The sequence below is a fragment of the Neofelis nebulosa genome, chromosome 1 (genome assembly GCF_028018385.1).
Source record: "Neofelis nebulosa isolate mNeoNeb1 chromosome 1, mNeoNeb1.pri, whole genome shotgun sequence".
Taxonomy (NCBI): Eukaryota; Metazoa; Chordata; class Mammalia; order Carnivora; family Felidae; genus Neofelis; species Neofelis nebulosa.
This window is the reverse complement of record NC_080782.1, coordinates 21,539,102-21,550,506: the sequence shown is the minus strand read 5'-3', so window position 1 is coordinate 21,550,506 and position 11,405 is coordinate 21,539,102. Positions and strand designations below refer to the sequence as shown.

General features: G+C 33.6%; 1 long non-coding RNA gene across 1 annotated transcript in view; it reads right to left on the bottom strand.

Annotated features, from left to right (window-relative positions):
• Window positions 1-1,904: 1,904 nt before the first annotated feature.
• The window catches only part of LOC131504269 (uncharacterized), a 114,260-nt gene continuing 104,759 nt past the window's right edge, over window positions 1,905-11,405 (bottom strand). Inside the window, exon 4 of the long non-coding RNA XR_009257894.1 lies at window positions 1,905-2,379. This is a non-coding gene — a long non-coding RNA (uncharacterized LOC131504269). The remainder of the gene's footprint in view (window positions 2,380-11,405) is intronic.

Genomic DNA, 11,405 nt, shown 5'->3' with positions numbered 1-11,405 from the left:
ACTTTATGGTTCTGTCTTTTCGCATAAGCTATTGCATTCTTTCAAGCAACAGGAAGTTTTATCTGCCCCAGTATACAGTTTCAACAAACTTCCAGCTGTAACATACTCTCTTCTATCCCAAGTGTTTTCAGATTTCGTTATGCTCTTTGTGTGTGGTGGGGTGGGACAAGGGGGTGGGGAGTGGAGAGGTGATTTGTTTTTTTTTTAAATAAGAAATTAAAAGGGAAAAAAACTAGTTCTGTAGAATGAAGGAACATGTTCATAATAATATTCAAATATTTTAGTTAAATTAAGTATATGTAGGAAATCCATAAGTAAGCTATTTTACACAAAATGTCTATGTTCTTAGTGAGTGTATGCTTTGTTGTGAAAAACAAGAAGGTAATCAGATTAGAAGGTTAAAGGACATGCTTTGTATTGAAGATCTCAATGCCAAGGCTAAGGGCAAAAACAAAACATATTTCTTTGACTAATGCAATATGGATTAGCAACCTCTTCATATGGCCAAGCTACACAAACTTATAGTTTAACTCATGTCTCCTTGAATCATAAGGTCATAGAATCATAAGGTGCCCATATATTGAGTGTTATATAACATGCTATTATAGTTGCACCTAATATTCTATGAATAGAATATGTATATATAATCCATGTTTGTATAGACTCTAAACAAATGCTTTTATTCCTCTCAGAAAATCCTGATATTTAGTCATAATTCATAGAACTCACCCCACACCTTTTGTAATTGGCATTATGAGTTTACAAACATACTATATATTCTTTATAAAGAAGTTGCCCAAAATAGTTTCTAATTTTGGACCTAAATTATCTCTGTGAGGTTAATATTAGTAACTACTTGGTGATTAAGATTACACTCTGAGAAATATCAAAACTAAAATTTGAGTCAAAGGAACTTCCCAGAAGATATGTTTCCAAGCTTCAATAAGTCTCATTAATCCATTTTCATAAATATGTTCTTATTCAAAGCTACATCAGCACATAGTGAAAAAGGAAAATCTTTTTGACCCTCACTTACACTTCTTAATAACGCTCAGTAATAACTGGTGTTTGGAGACTATAAAGATGCAGTGATCAGCAACACACTTGGTACCATATCATTGAGCCTATAAATCATATCTGGAAATTGGAAAACACTTACTACCACACATTTGTGGTATTATGTTTTTAGGACAGCTTCACAGAAAAATTGTGGGGAAGGTACAGATATTTCCTATATATCTCCTGGTCTACACATGTATAGATGACCTCATTACCAATAATACTGAACAGAGCAATACATCTATTACAATTAATGAACCTACATCGACATAATATAACCAAAGTTGATAATTTACATTAATGTTCACTCTTGATATTGTACATTTTATGAATTTGGTCAAATATATAATGACATATATCCATCATTATAGCTTCATAAAGAGATTTTCACTGTCCTAAAAATCCTCTGTGTTTCCCCTACTCATCCCTCTCCCTTGCCCCAACCCAACACTGGTAATTTTGCCTTTTCCAGAATGTCATATAGTTGGAATCAAATATATGTAGTCTTTCCAGCTTGGATTATTTCACTCAGTAACAGGCATTCAAAATTCTTCCATGTCTTTTTTAGGGCTTGAAAGCCCATTTCTTTTTGGTGCTGAATAATATTCCATTGTCTGAATATACTACTATTGCTTATCTGTTCACCTACTAAAGGTCATCTTGGTTGCTTCTGATTTGGAGCAATTATGAGAAAAGCTACTATAAACATCCAAGCGCAGTTTTTATTTGGATATAAGTTCTCAACCCCATTGGGTAAATACCAAGGAATGCAACTGCTATATCATATGGTAAGAGTATGTTTAGTTTTATAAGAAATTTACCAAAATATTTTCTAAAGTGCCTGCACCATTTTGCATCCCCACCAGTAATAAGAGTTCCTGTTGCTTCACACTCTCACTAGTATTTGGTGTCAGTGTTCCAGATTTGGGGCATTCTAACAGGTGGACAGGGGTAGCTCACCGCTTTGCTTTTTCCTGATGACACGTGAAGTACAACATCACCTGAATATCTTCCTTGTTGCAGTGTCTGTTAAGGTCTCTGGTCCATATTTTGATAAGGTTGATTTCTTATTGTTGGGTTTTAAGGGTTCCTTGCATATTTTGGATAACAGTCCTTGATCTGATGTGTCTTTTGTCAATATATTCTGTGGTTTTTTTTTTCTAATTTTATTGGCATCCTCTTTTACAGAATAGACACTTAAGAATTTTGTGAAGTCCACCTTATCAATTATTTCTGTCGTGTATCATTTCTTTGCTGTTATATGTAATAAGGCAATCACCATTCTCAAAGTCATCTGGGTTTTCTCCTATGTCATGCAATCTGCAAACAAAAACAATTTAATTTCTTCCTCATCAATCTGTATAGCTTTTATTTATTTTTATTGTTTTACTGCATTAATTAGAACTTCTAGAGTACAATGTTGAAAGGAGAGGTGAGAGGAATATTCTTGCTTTGTTCACGATCACAGAGAGAAAGCTTCTAGTTTCTCATCATTAAGCATGATGTTAGTTGTAGATTTTTTTGTAGATATTCTTTTTCATGTTGAAGAATTTCCCTCCATTCTTTGCAATATTATGTTTATTAACAGAAACTTAAAATTGAAGAAATAAAATACAGTTAAATAAAACATAGAAATAAAAATGGTTTACATGCAACACAACTATAAAAAGTGGCACATGCACATACATTTATTTCACACAGATCGAACTTATGTAGTAGGCACTGATATTTTACTTGTTTTGACAGGAAAAATGAAAGTGTGAGAGATAAAAAATTTGCTCACAGTATAAAGCAAATAAGTTACTAAATCATTAATAGAATCCAACCCTTTTGGCAAAGATTCAATTAGCTGTTCTTTCTATGACTGTAAAGTCTCTTCTTAGAATGAATGCAATCTTACCAGACACCTTGGAATTCATTATTTGTCTTATTTGCCTCTATCCAAGATTATATCTACTATCCCAAAGTTTATGATTGAATGTTGACTCTTCTGATTTATGGTATGGGCATATTGTGATAACTAGTGGTTTTTTTTTATTTTGAAATTACTAAAACTCAAAGTTTCATTTTTGGAAACCTTAGTGAGAAATAAAGTCGTTCTGTCCATGTAAGCAGTTTTGTGGAAAAATGCTCACTCATTCATCATTCACTCAAAACATATTTTGTATGCCTTGTGTTTTCCAGACAGTATACTCAGTGGCTGGGGATACAAACATGACAAGAATGAGTTCCTGATTCAAGGAAAGTATTATGCTCTATATAATTATATCAATATGCATAGAACTATGTAACTACGCATGCCAGTGGATATGGTACAGATAACGTTAGAAAAATATACAGGCATATTGGGATCACAGGATAGCTGATATGCAAGGATTCCAACAAGTATCAGAGATGTCAGAAGTTCTATATAATTGAAGTGAGACTTGCAGGAAAAACATAAATGTGCCTCACAGAGAAGGACAGGAATTCCACTTGGTACAAGCAATGTATACATTAAAGGGAATCTTCTGTTCTGAGAACTACTTACAGTCTTTATCTTGATTCAACAAAATTGTTCAGAATAGAGTAATTGAAAATAATATTTTGCAGCTAATGGATATAACATCCTACTCAAGTACCCATGTTTCCCAAAAGTATGCTCCTCTACAGTAGGATGATGATAGGTATTGCATGCAGACCAATATCCCTTGTTCAAGTAAGTTTGGACTAAACTTTAAACAAATTCACTTAATAAGACCCTCTCATATTAGCATATATTTTGAATCTCAAAGAGGAAGTGTCTCTCATACTTAGCCACACATTTAATTTTTACAAAACAGTGGAGTGAATAACACATTCATATCCATAGCTACCCTCTCAGCCTTCCACGCACACAACACTCATGTTTATTCATACTCAGGCACAGTCACACTCACTGGACAAGAATCACCACTCTCTCCATCACACACACACACACACACACACACAAAGATTATTTCTTCTTTCTGTCCCTCTCCACCTGCTCTCTTTTTCTCCCTCTCAGTTTTACACCCACAAAACATGGATAAATATCTAAAACCCACATTTTGAAACTCCTCTCACAAAACTAATAATTTGTATTTAATTTTTTTCAATGTTTACTTTTGAGAGAGAGAGAGAGAGAGACAGAACACGAGCAGAGAAGGGGCAGAGAGAGGAAGACACAGATTCCGAAGCAGGCTCCAAGCTCTGAGCTGTCAGCACAGCACCCAATGTGGGGTTTGAACCCACAACCTGTGAGATCATGACCTGAATCTAAGTCAGACGCCCAACCGACTGAGCCACCCAGGCACCCGTAATAATTTGTATTTTAGAAAAATATTTGGAGATAACATTTCCAAGTTATTATGTAATCTATAAACATATTAATTTGATAATACTTGAAATTAGTAAAATATATATCATGCCATTTAGAAACACAGATCAATTTTTAATGTTTATTTTTATATTTAATTATATAGTCTAATACTGTCGAAATATTCATGCATACTAATTTTTATTTTCATTCAAAAATATTAAGTTGACTTTAATCTTAAGGCTTTCCTAATACGAGATATTTTTACTCTGCAGATATTTCTTCAGTCTATCACTTAGGAAGGTAAAACACTCCATACATATAAATATAAATATAAATGTATACATATATATGTATGTATATATATGTATATATATATATATTTCTGCTCAACAACAAAGTAAGTAAAATAAAGCTTTTAAACAATACGTTTTAAAGTTTGGCTGACTATAAACTGGTAATATATTCCATTTTGCTCTTTTAGAATTTAAGTTGCTGCAAAACTGCATAAATCTTCCTCTATTTTATTTTCCACTATAAAAGAACCACTTGCTATAACTGAAAATTGCTTGTGCTGTAGAATACAGTAAAATATTAAATATTTTATAAGTTCTTTAATGTTGAAAATAAGAAATGTATTAATTTATAAACCTGAAATACTTTAGAATCGTTATGACATATTTTACACTTATATTTAAATAACATTTATTTACATTTTCTACTTATAAAAACAATATATGCTAGTCATGGAGGAACTGCAATCCAGAGAAATATATAATATAATAAAAGCCAACTATATTACTATCTTCCAGGGATATTTACTACTGAAGTTTTGATATTTATTATTAGTTATTTTTCTAGGCCTACATATACATATACACATGCACACACTTTAAATCCTATTTACTTACTATACACATATTTTTCTATAATACCTTATGTCACATAATATATATGGTGAACATTTCCTCAGGTTATTAAATGTTTTCTTTTTTCTAAAATACAGTTTCAGTATAATTTTTTCTGCCAATTTCAAAGGTCTGCAAGCAATGTTAAAAATGCTAAAACTTCTGGGGCGCCTGTGTGGCTTAGTCGGTTAAGCGTCTGACTTTGGCTCAGGTCATAATCTCATAGTTCGTGGGTTCAAGCCACATATTGGGCTTTGTGCTGACAGTGCAGAGCCTGTAGCCTGCTTCAGATTCTGTATCTCCCTCTCTCTCTGCCATTCCCCCACTCCCATTCTGTGTCTCTCTCTCTAAAAAAAATAAGTCAACATTCAAAATAATGCTAAAACTTCTGTTCTTGACAGAACAGCTATATTTTAACAGATCAAGTTTGTTTCTAGGATTAACCCTGCAATATGCTGTTATGCAGAATATGGGGTTGGCTGTTAAATGTTAAAATAAAATCCATCATCAAATGTTAAAATAAAAGAATTAGCTTGGGAATGTATGGAAAGGAGGAACACTTAAGGATTTTAGGGGGAACATTCCACCGTTCTTTTTATCCTCATTTTAGCTGCTCTCAGAAAGTAGTTTATCTAATAAATTAAAAACCAAAATATGCTTAGGACTATGGAAAGTATGTTTAATGGAAAGTATACTTATATATGTATGTATGTATATATATGTATACACATACATATATAAGTATACTTTCTATTAACTTAAGCCTGGTCCTTCTCTTTTTCATCTTTTCTATTTTTCCTTTCCTATAATTGGGTGACTAATTCAGGGTAGAAATGCTCTCTGTACCTGGGAGATTCAGATTCAAAGGGGAGTACTTAGAAGGGCACATTATTAGGCCTCCTGGCCTAAACTCTGTTCTCTAAATGATCTTTTACCAGGTGGATGTAGAATGATTATTTGTCCCTTAATTTGCCAATATAAAATGAAGAAGTTCCTAACCCTTGGTGACAATTCTTTGGACACAGTCATCTTCATGAACATAGATAGAGAAAAATATTCACCAAGAGCCTATCCCAAATTTATAATGACCGACTCTTAGATACCTTGAGACAAAGAAAAACAAAAAGAATTACTAAGAATTAGTAAGAATTACTCTTAGATGTCTATAGGGAAGACATCCATAAAATAAAAACATAATAAATATTATATAATCACTTTCACAATACAGAGAAAGTCATTGTATAAAATCCATTTGGACATGCTGAAAGTGTCCCTCTGGGCAATTTCCATGTTCCATCTCTGTCATTATTTTCAGAATTATATTAGATATAATTGATGCATGAACTAGCCATATCATCTGTTAACTTAGAAAAATTTCCCTAGTGGTATTTCTTTAATATCATATCAAATCTATTCTTGTTGTTAAAGTTTGTCTCATGAGAATTTTAGAAAATATCCATGAAATTATCTGATGCTACCAGGCTTTTCCAGGTGCATTTCCCATGGATTTTACAACCTGATCATTGCCAGTATTTTCTTTTCAAACTGGGATACCATTCATCTATTAAGATATCTGAATTCCTCTATAGATTTGTTTTGCTGTTTCGTAAGATGCCCTTTAAGTAAGGTCTTTTGTTAAAGCAGCCTCTTCTGCATGATGATCTGGTCAAAGTGAAAAATTTCATATGTTTTTAAGAACTGATGTGATACCTATATATTTATATATATGTATATATATGTGATACCTATAGTATATAAATATAAATGACATACAAATCATTTTATATAATCTGAAGATGATCTGCTTACTTTATCTCAGCAAGCAATGGTGCTGAGGCAAGAATATATTTTAGCTCTTGGATAAAGAGATAGATTATGATAAGCAAGGGGTCCTTGAGGAGTCCTTGAGGAATTCATATTTACTTATTGGTTAATTTTCCAGATATTCACAATGTATAGATATGAATATCAAGGTCAATTTGAATTTGTGGGGACACAAAAAATCTGAACCTCTGTTAATAGTCTTCCTTCAGGACGTTTTATCTGGCAGCTCCATTTTTAAACTATTAAACCTACCTAAACTATTAAACCGTTATTTGTGTCAGAAAGAATAAAGGAGTATCTTTCAATAATGGTCTTGAATACAGTTAGGGATATATGAAAAACTTAACACTGACAAACCTCTTCACTCCACCAGTGGTTTCAGCATTTCAGGAGATCTGATACTGACATTATAATGGTAGGATAGAATAGCAACCATGTCAATCAGAAAGCTGCATTTTGCGCATCTATTTTTATGGAAAATTTCCTTTGGGAATTTAGAGGAAGTATACAAAATTCTTAGGGGCTAAGACTAAGATCTCCTACAGAGTGACTTATTTTACAGATTTTTAAACATCTGTCTTCCTGTTTCTTAATAGTGAACATTAGGTTTGTCAATGACCTTTCTTCTTGTAATCTCTACAGGTGTCTGCTTGTAATCTCTATAGGTGTCCATATCCAGAGATTTCTAATTCTTAGAGGACAGGAGATAAATCAATCCAGCATTCTTTCAGAGAACAGTAGGTAATTTTATTTAAAATGTCAAATTTCTTTCAATGTTGATACTTTTGTTTTACCTTTTAGTGTTTATTAAAAATTGAGCTACTTGATGAAGATCTTCTCACTTAGCAATTACCTATTCTAACAGAATTTTCCAACTGAGTCTCCTTTTCAGAACTGAGTACATTTACGAAAAAGAGAACAAAGTTTCCTTACTTTGGATACTGGGTATACCCTACAGTACTGCTTGAAATATTCCTGAATTCTCTTTTTTGAAATTTCCTCTTAATTAATCTTTCCCCTCTCCCCCAATTTTAATTCTTTTCCAATCTATCCTTAAGGAAGACTCCCAAAACTGTTCACAATGATCATTTACTGTTTCAGTAGTTTGTTTTTTTATTTGTTTTATTTATTTATTTTTGCCTTTTCTAAAGGTCAAAAACTATTTGTTTAAAAACCCTAAAGTAACAAAATAAAGGCAGCTCAGTTAAATAAATTCAGATCTGAGATTACTATTGAAACATTTATTGGGCAGTAAAAAAACTGAATTTGGGCCAAGGTGTCGAGTGCAAGTCCAACGTTCCTACAGAATGCTTCCAAGTGAAAGTCTTCAAAGTAATCTTGATAGAAACTTCAATTATTGAAGAAAGAGGTTACCATTCAGTATCGGAAACAAAAACCTGAGTTTATTAATTGCCAATGAAGGAATATATGTTTTAAAATACTGTCTATCTGAAAAAAAAAAGTCTTTTTTGTCTTACATATGGGTGATAAGAAGTGTACAGGTTAAGTACTTCCTTTCAGAAGAGTGGGGCTTCTCACTGACTGATACTCAGTTATCACAATTACTCATGGAAATTTTTTACTGATTATGATAGAGTTAGTCTCAACGGTTGAAAGTTGCTATTGTTTCAAGTTTTTATGTAAATTCTAGTTGACATTTAGTGTAATATTGGTTTCAGGAGTAGAATTTAGTGATTCCTCACTTATATGCAACACTCAGTGCTCATCTCAACAAATGCCCTCCTTAATACACACACTCATTTAGCCCATCCCCAGCCCACTTCCCTTCCAGCAACCTTCAGTCTGTTCTCTATAGTTCACAGTCTCTTATTGTTTGCTTCCCTTTCTCTTTATCTCCCCTTTCCCCTGTTCATCTGTATTGTTTGTTAAATTCCACATGAGTGAAATCATATGGTATTTGACTTCGTTTAGCATAATACCCTCTAGCTTCACCCACGTAATTGCAAATGGCAAGTATTCCTTCTTTTGATGGTTGAGTAATATTCCATTGTGTGTGTGTGTGTGTGTGTGTGTGTGTGTGTGTGTGTGTATATCCATTAATCAGTCATAGGACATTTGGCCTCTTTACATAATTTGGCTATTGTTGACAGCGTCACTATAAGCATTGGGGTGCATGTGCTGCTTTGAATTAGTATTTTTGTATCCTTTGGGTAAATATTTGGTAATGCAATTACTGTATCATGGGGTAGTTCTATTTTTAACTTTTTGAGAAAATCTCCATACAGTTTTCCAGAGTGGCTGCCCCAGTTTGCATTCCTACCAAAAGTGTTAAGAGGGTCCCCCTTTCTCTGCATCCTCACCAATATCTGTTGTTTCCTGTGTTGTTAATTTTAGCCCTTCTAACAGGTGTGAGGTGATACCTCATTGTAGTTTTGATTTGTATTTCTCTGATGATGAGCGATGTTGGGCATCTTTTTATGTGTCTGTTCGCCATCTGTATGTCTTCTTTGGAAAAATGTGTATTCATGTCTTCTTCCTATTTCTTAACTGAATTCTTTGTTTTTTTTTTTTTTGGGGGGGTGTTGAGCTTGATAAGTTCTTTATATATTTTGGAAAGTAACCCTTTATCTGATATATCATTGGACAATATCTTCTCCCATTTTGATGATTGCCTTTTAGTTTTGCTGATTATTCTCTTCACTGTGTAGGAAAAATCTATCCTTTCCTTTTAAGAATATGTAAGAACATCTATGAGTTCTAAGACCATAAAGTAAATCAGAGATAGCAGTAAACTGGTCAATTACAAATAACCACAGAATTATTTTGATTATTGTAATTTATCATGATTTGTCTCTTTAAAAGAGTTAAATAACATATAGCAATAGTGATTAAGTCCTTCAATTTTTCACATGGATGTTAGGGGTAAGTGACTAAAGACCCCTAACAGAGGGTCCAGTGAAAAACAGACTTGATATTTGTGTGTGTGTGTGCACATGCATACTCCTATTCTGAATACTGTTAAGACCAGTGTGATTTATATTATATTACATAATGTCTTACCACAGACTGCTTTGATTATCTCTGCCTAGGAATTTGTAGCATACCCTGCTTAGTCATATTTTAACTATGAGGAAATTAAAACACTGTCCTTATTCAGTCTATCCCTACTTAAGAAAACAGTTGGTAATTCACTCTACCATTAAGACACAGCTCACTCTAGGTTCTCTGCCTCGGTAAAATGAACCATACACATAGGCCAAAAAAAGTGGCAAAACCATGGCTTCTCAATTTTCTCATATTCCAGAATGTGTGGAAGTTCTGATGGCTCTGCTTTCAAATACTGTTCATAACATCCATCATTGCCACACCCCCTTGCCTGGTCCACTGGACCAGTTTCCTGCTTCTCAATATCTACTTGCTTCCTAAACCACATTCTGTTCTTATTTAACATCCACTTATTTTTTTTATTTATTTTTTAATTTTTTTTTAATTTACATCCAAATTAGTTAGCATATAGTGCAACGATGATTCAAGGAGTAGATTCCTTAATGCCCCTTACCCATTTAGCCCATTCCCCCTCCCACAATGCCTCCAGTAATCCTCTGTTCTCCATATTTAGGAGTCTCTTATGTTTTGTCCGTCTCCCTGTTTTTATATTATTTTTGTTTCCCTTCCCTTATGTTCATCTGTTTTGTCCCTTAAAGTCCTCATATGAGTGAACTCATATGATTTTTGTCTTTCAATGACTGACTAATTTCACTTAGCATAATACCCTCCAGCTTCATCCACATAGTTGCAAATGGCAAGATTTCATTCTTTTTGATTGCTGAGTAATACTCCACCGTAAATATATACCACATCTTCTTTATCCATTCATCCATTGATGGAAATTTGGGTTCTTTCCATACTTTGGCTATTTTTGAGAGTGCTGCTATAAACATGGGGGTGCATGTGTCCCTTCGAAACAGCACATCTCTGTCCCGTGGATAAATGCCTAGTAGTGCAATTGCTGGGTCATAGGGTAGTTCTATTTTTAGTTTTTTTAGGAACCTCCATACTGTTTTCCAGAGTGGCTGCACCAGCTTGCATTCCCACCAACAATGTAAAAGAGATCCTCTTTCTCTGCATCCTTGCCAACATCTGTTGTTGCCTGAGTTGTTAATGGTAGCCATTCTGAAAGGGGTGAGGTGATATCTCAGTGTGGTTTTGATTTGTATTTCCCTGATGAGTGATGTTGAGCATTTTTTCATATGTCAGTTGGCCATCTGGATGTCTTCTTTGGAGAAGTGTCTATTCATGTCTTTTGCCCATTTCTTCACTGGATTTTTTTTTTTTTT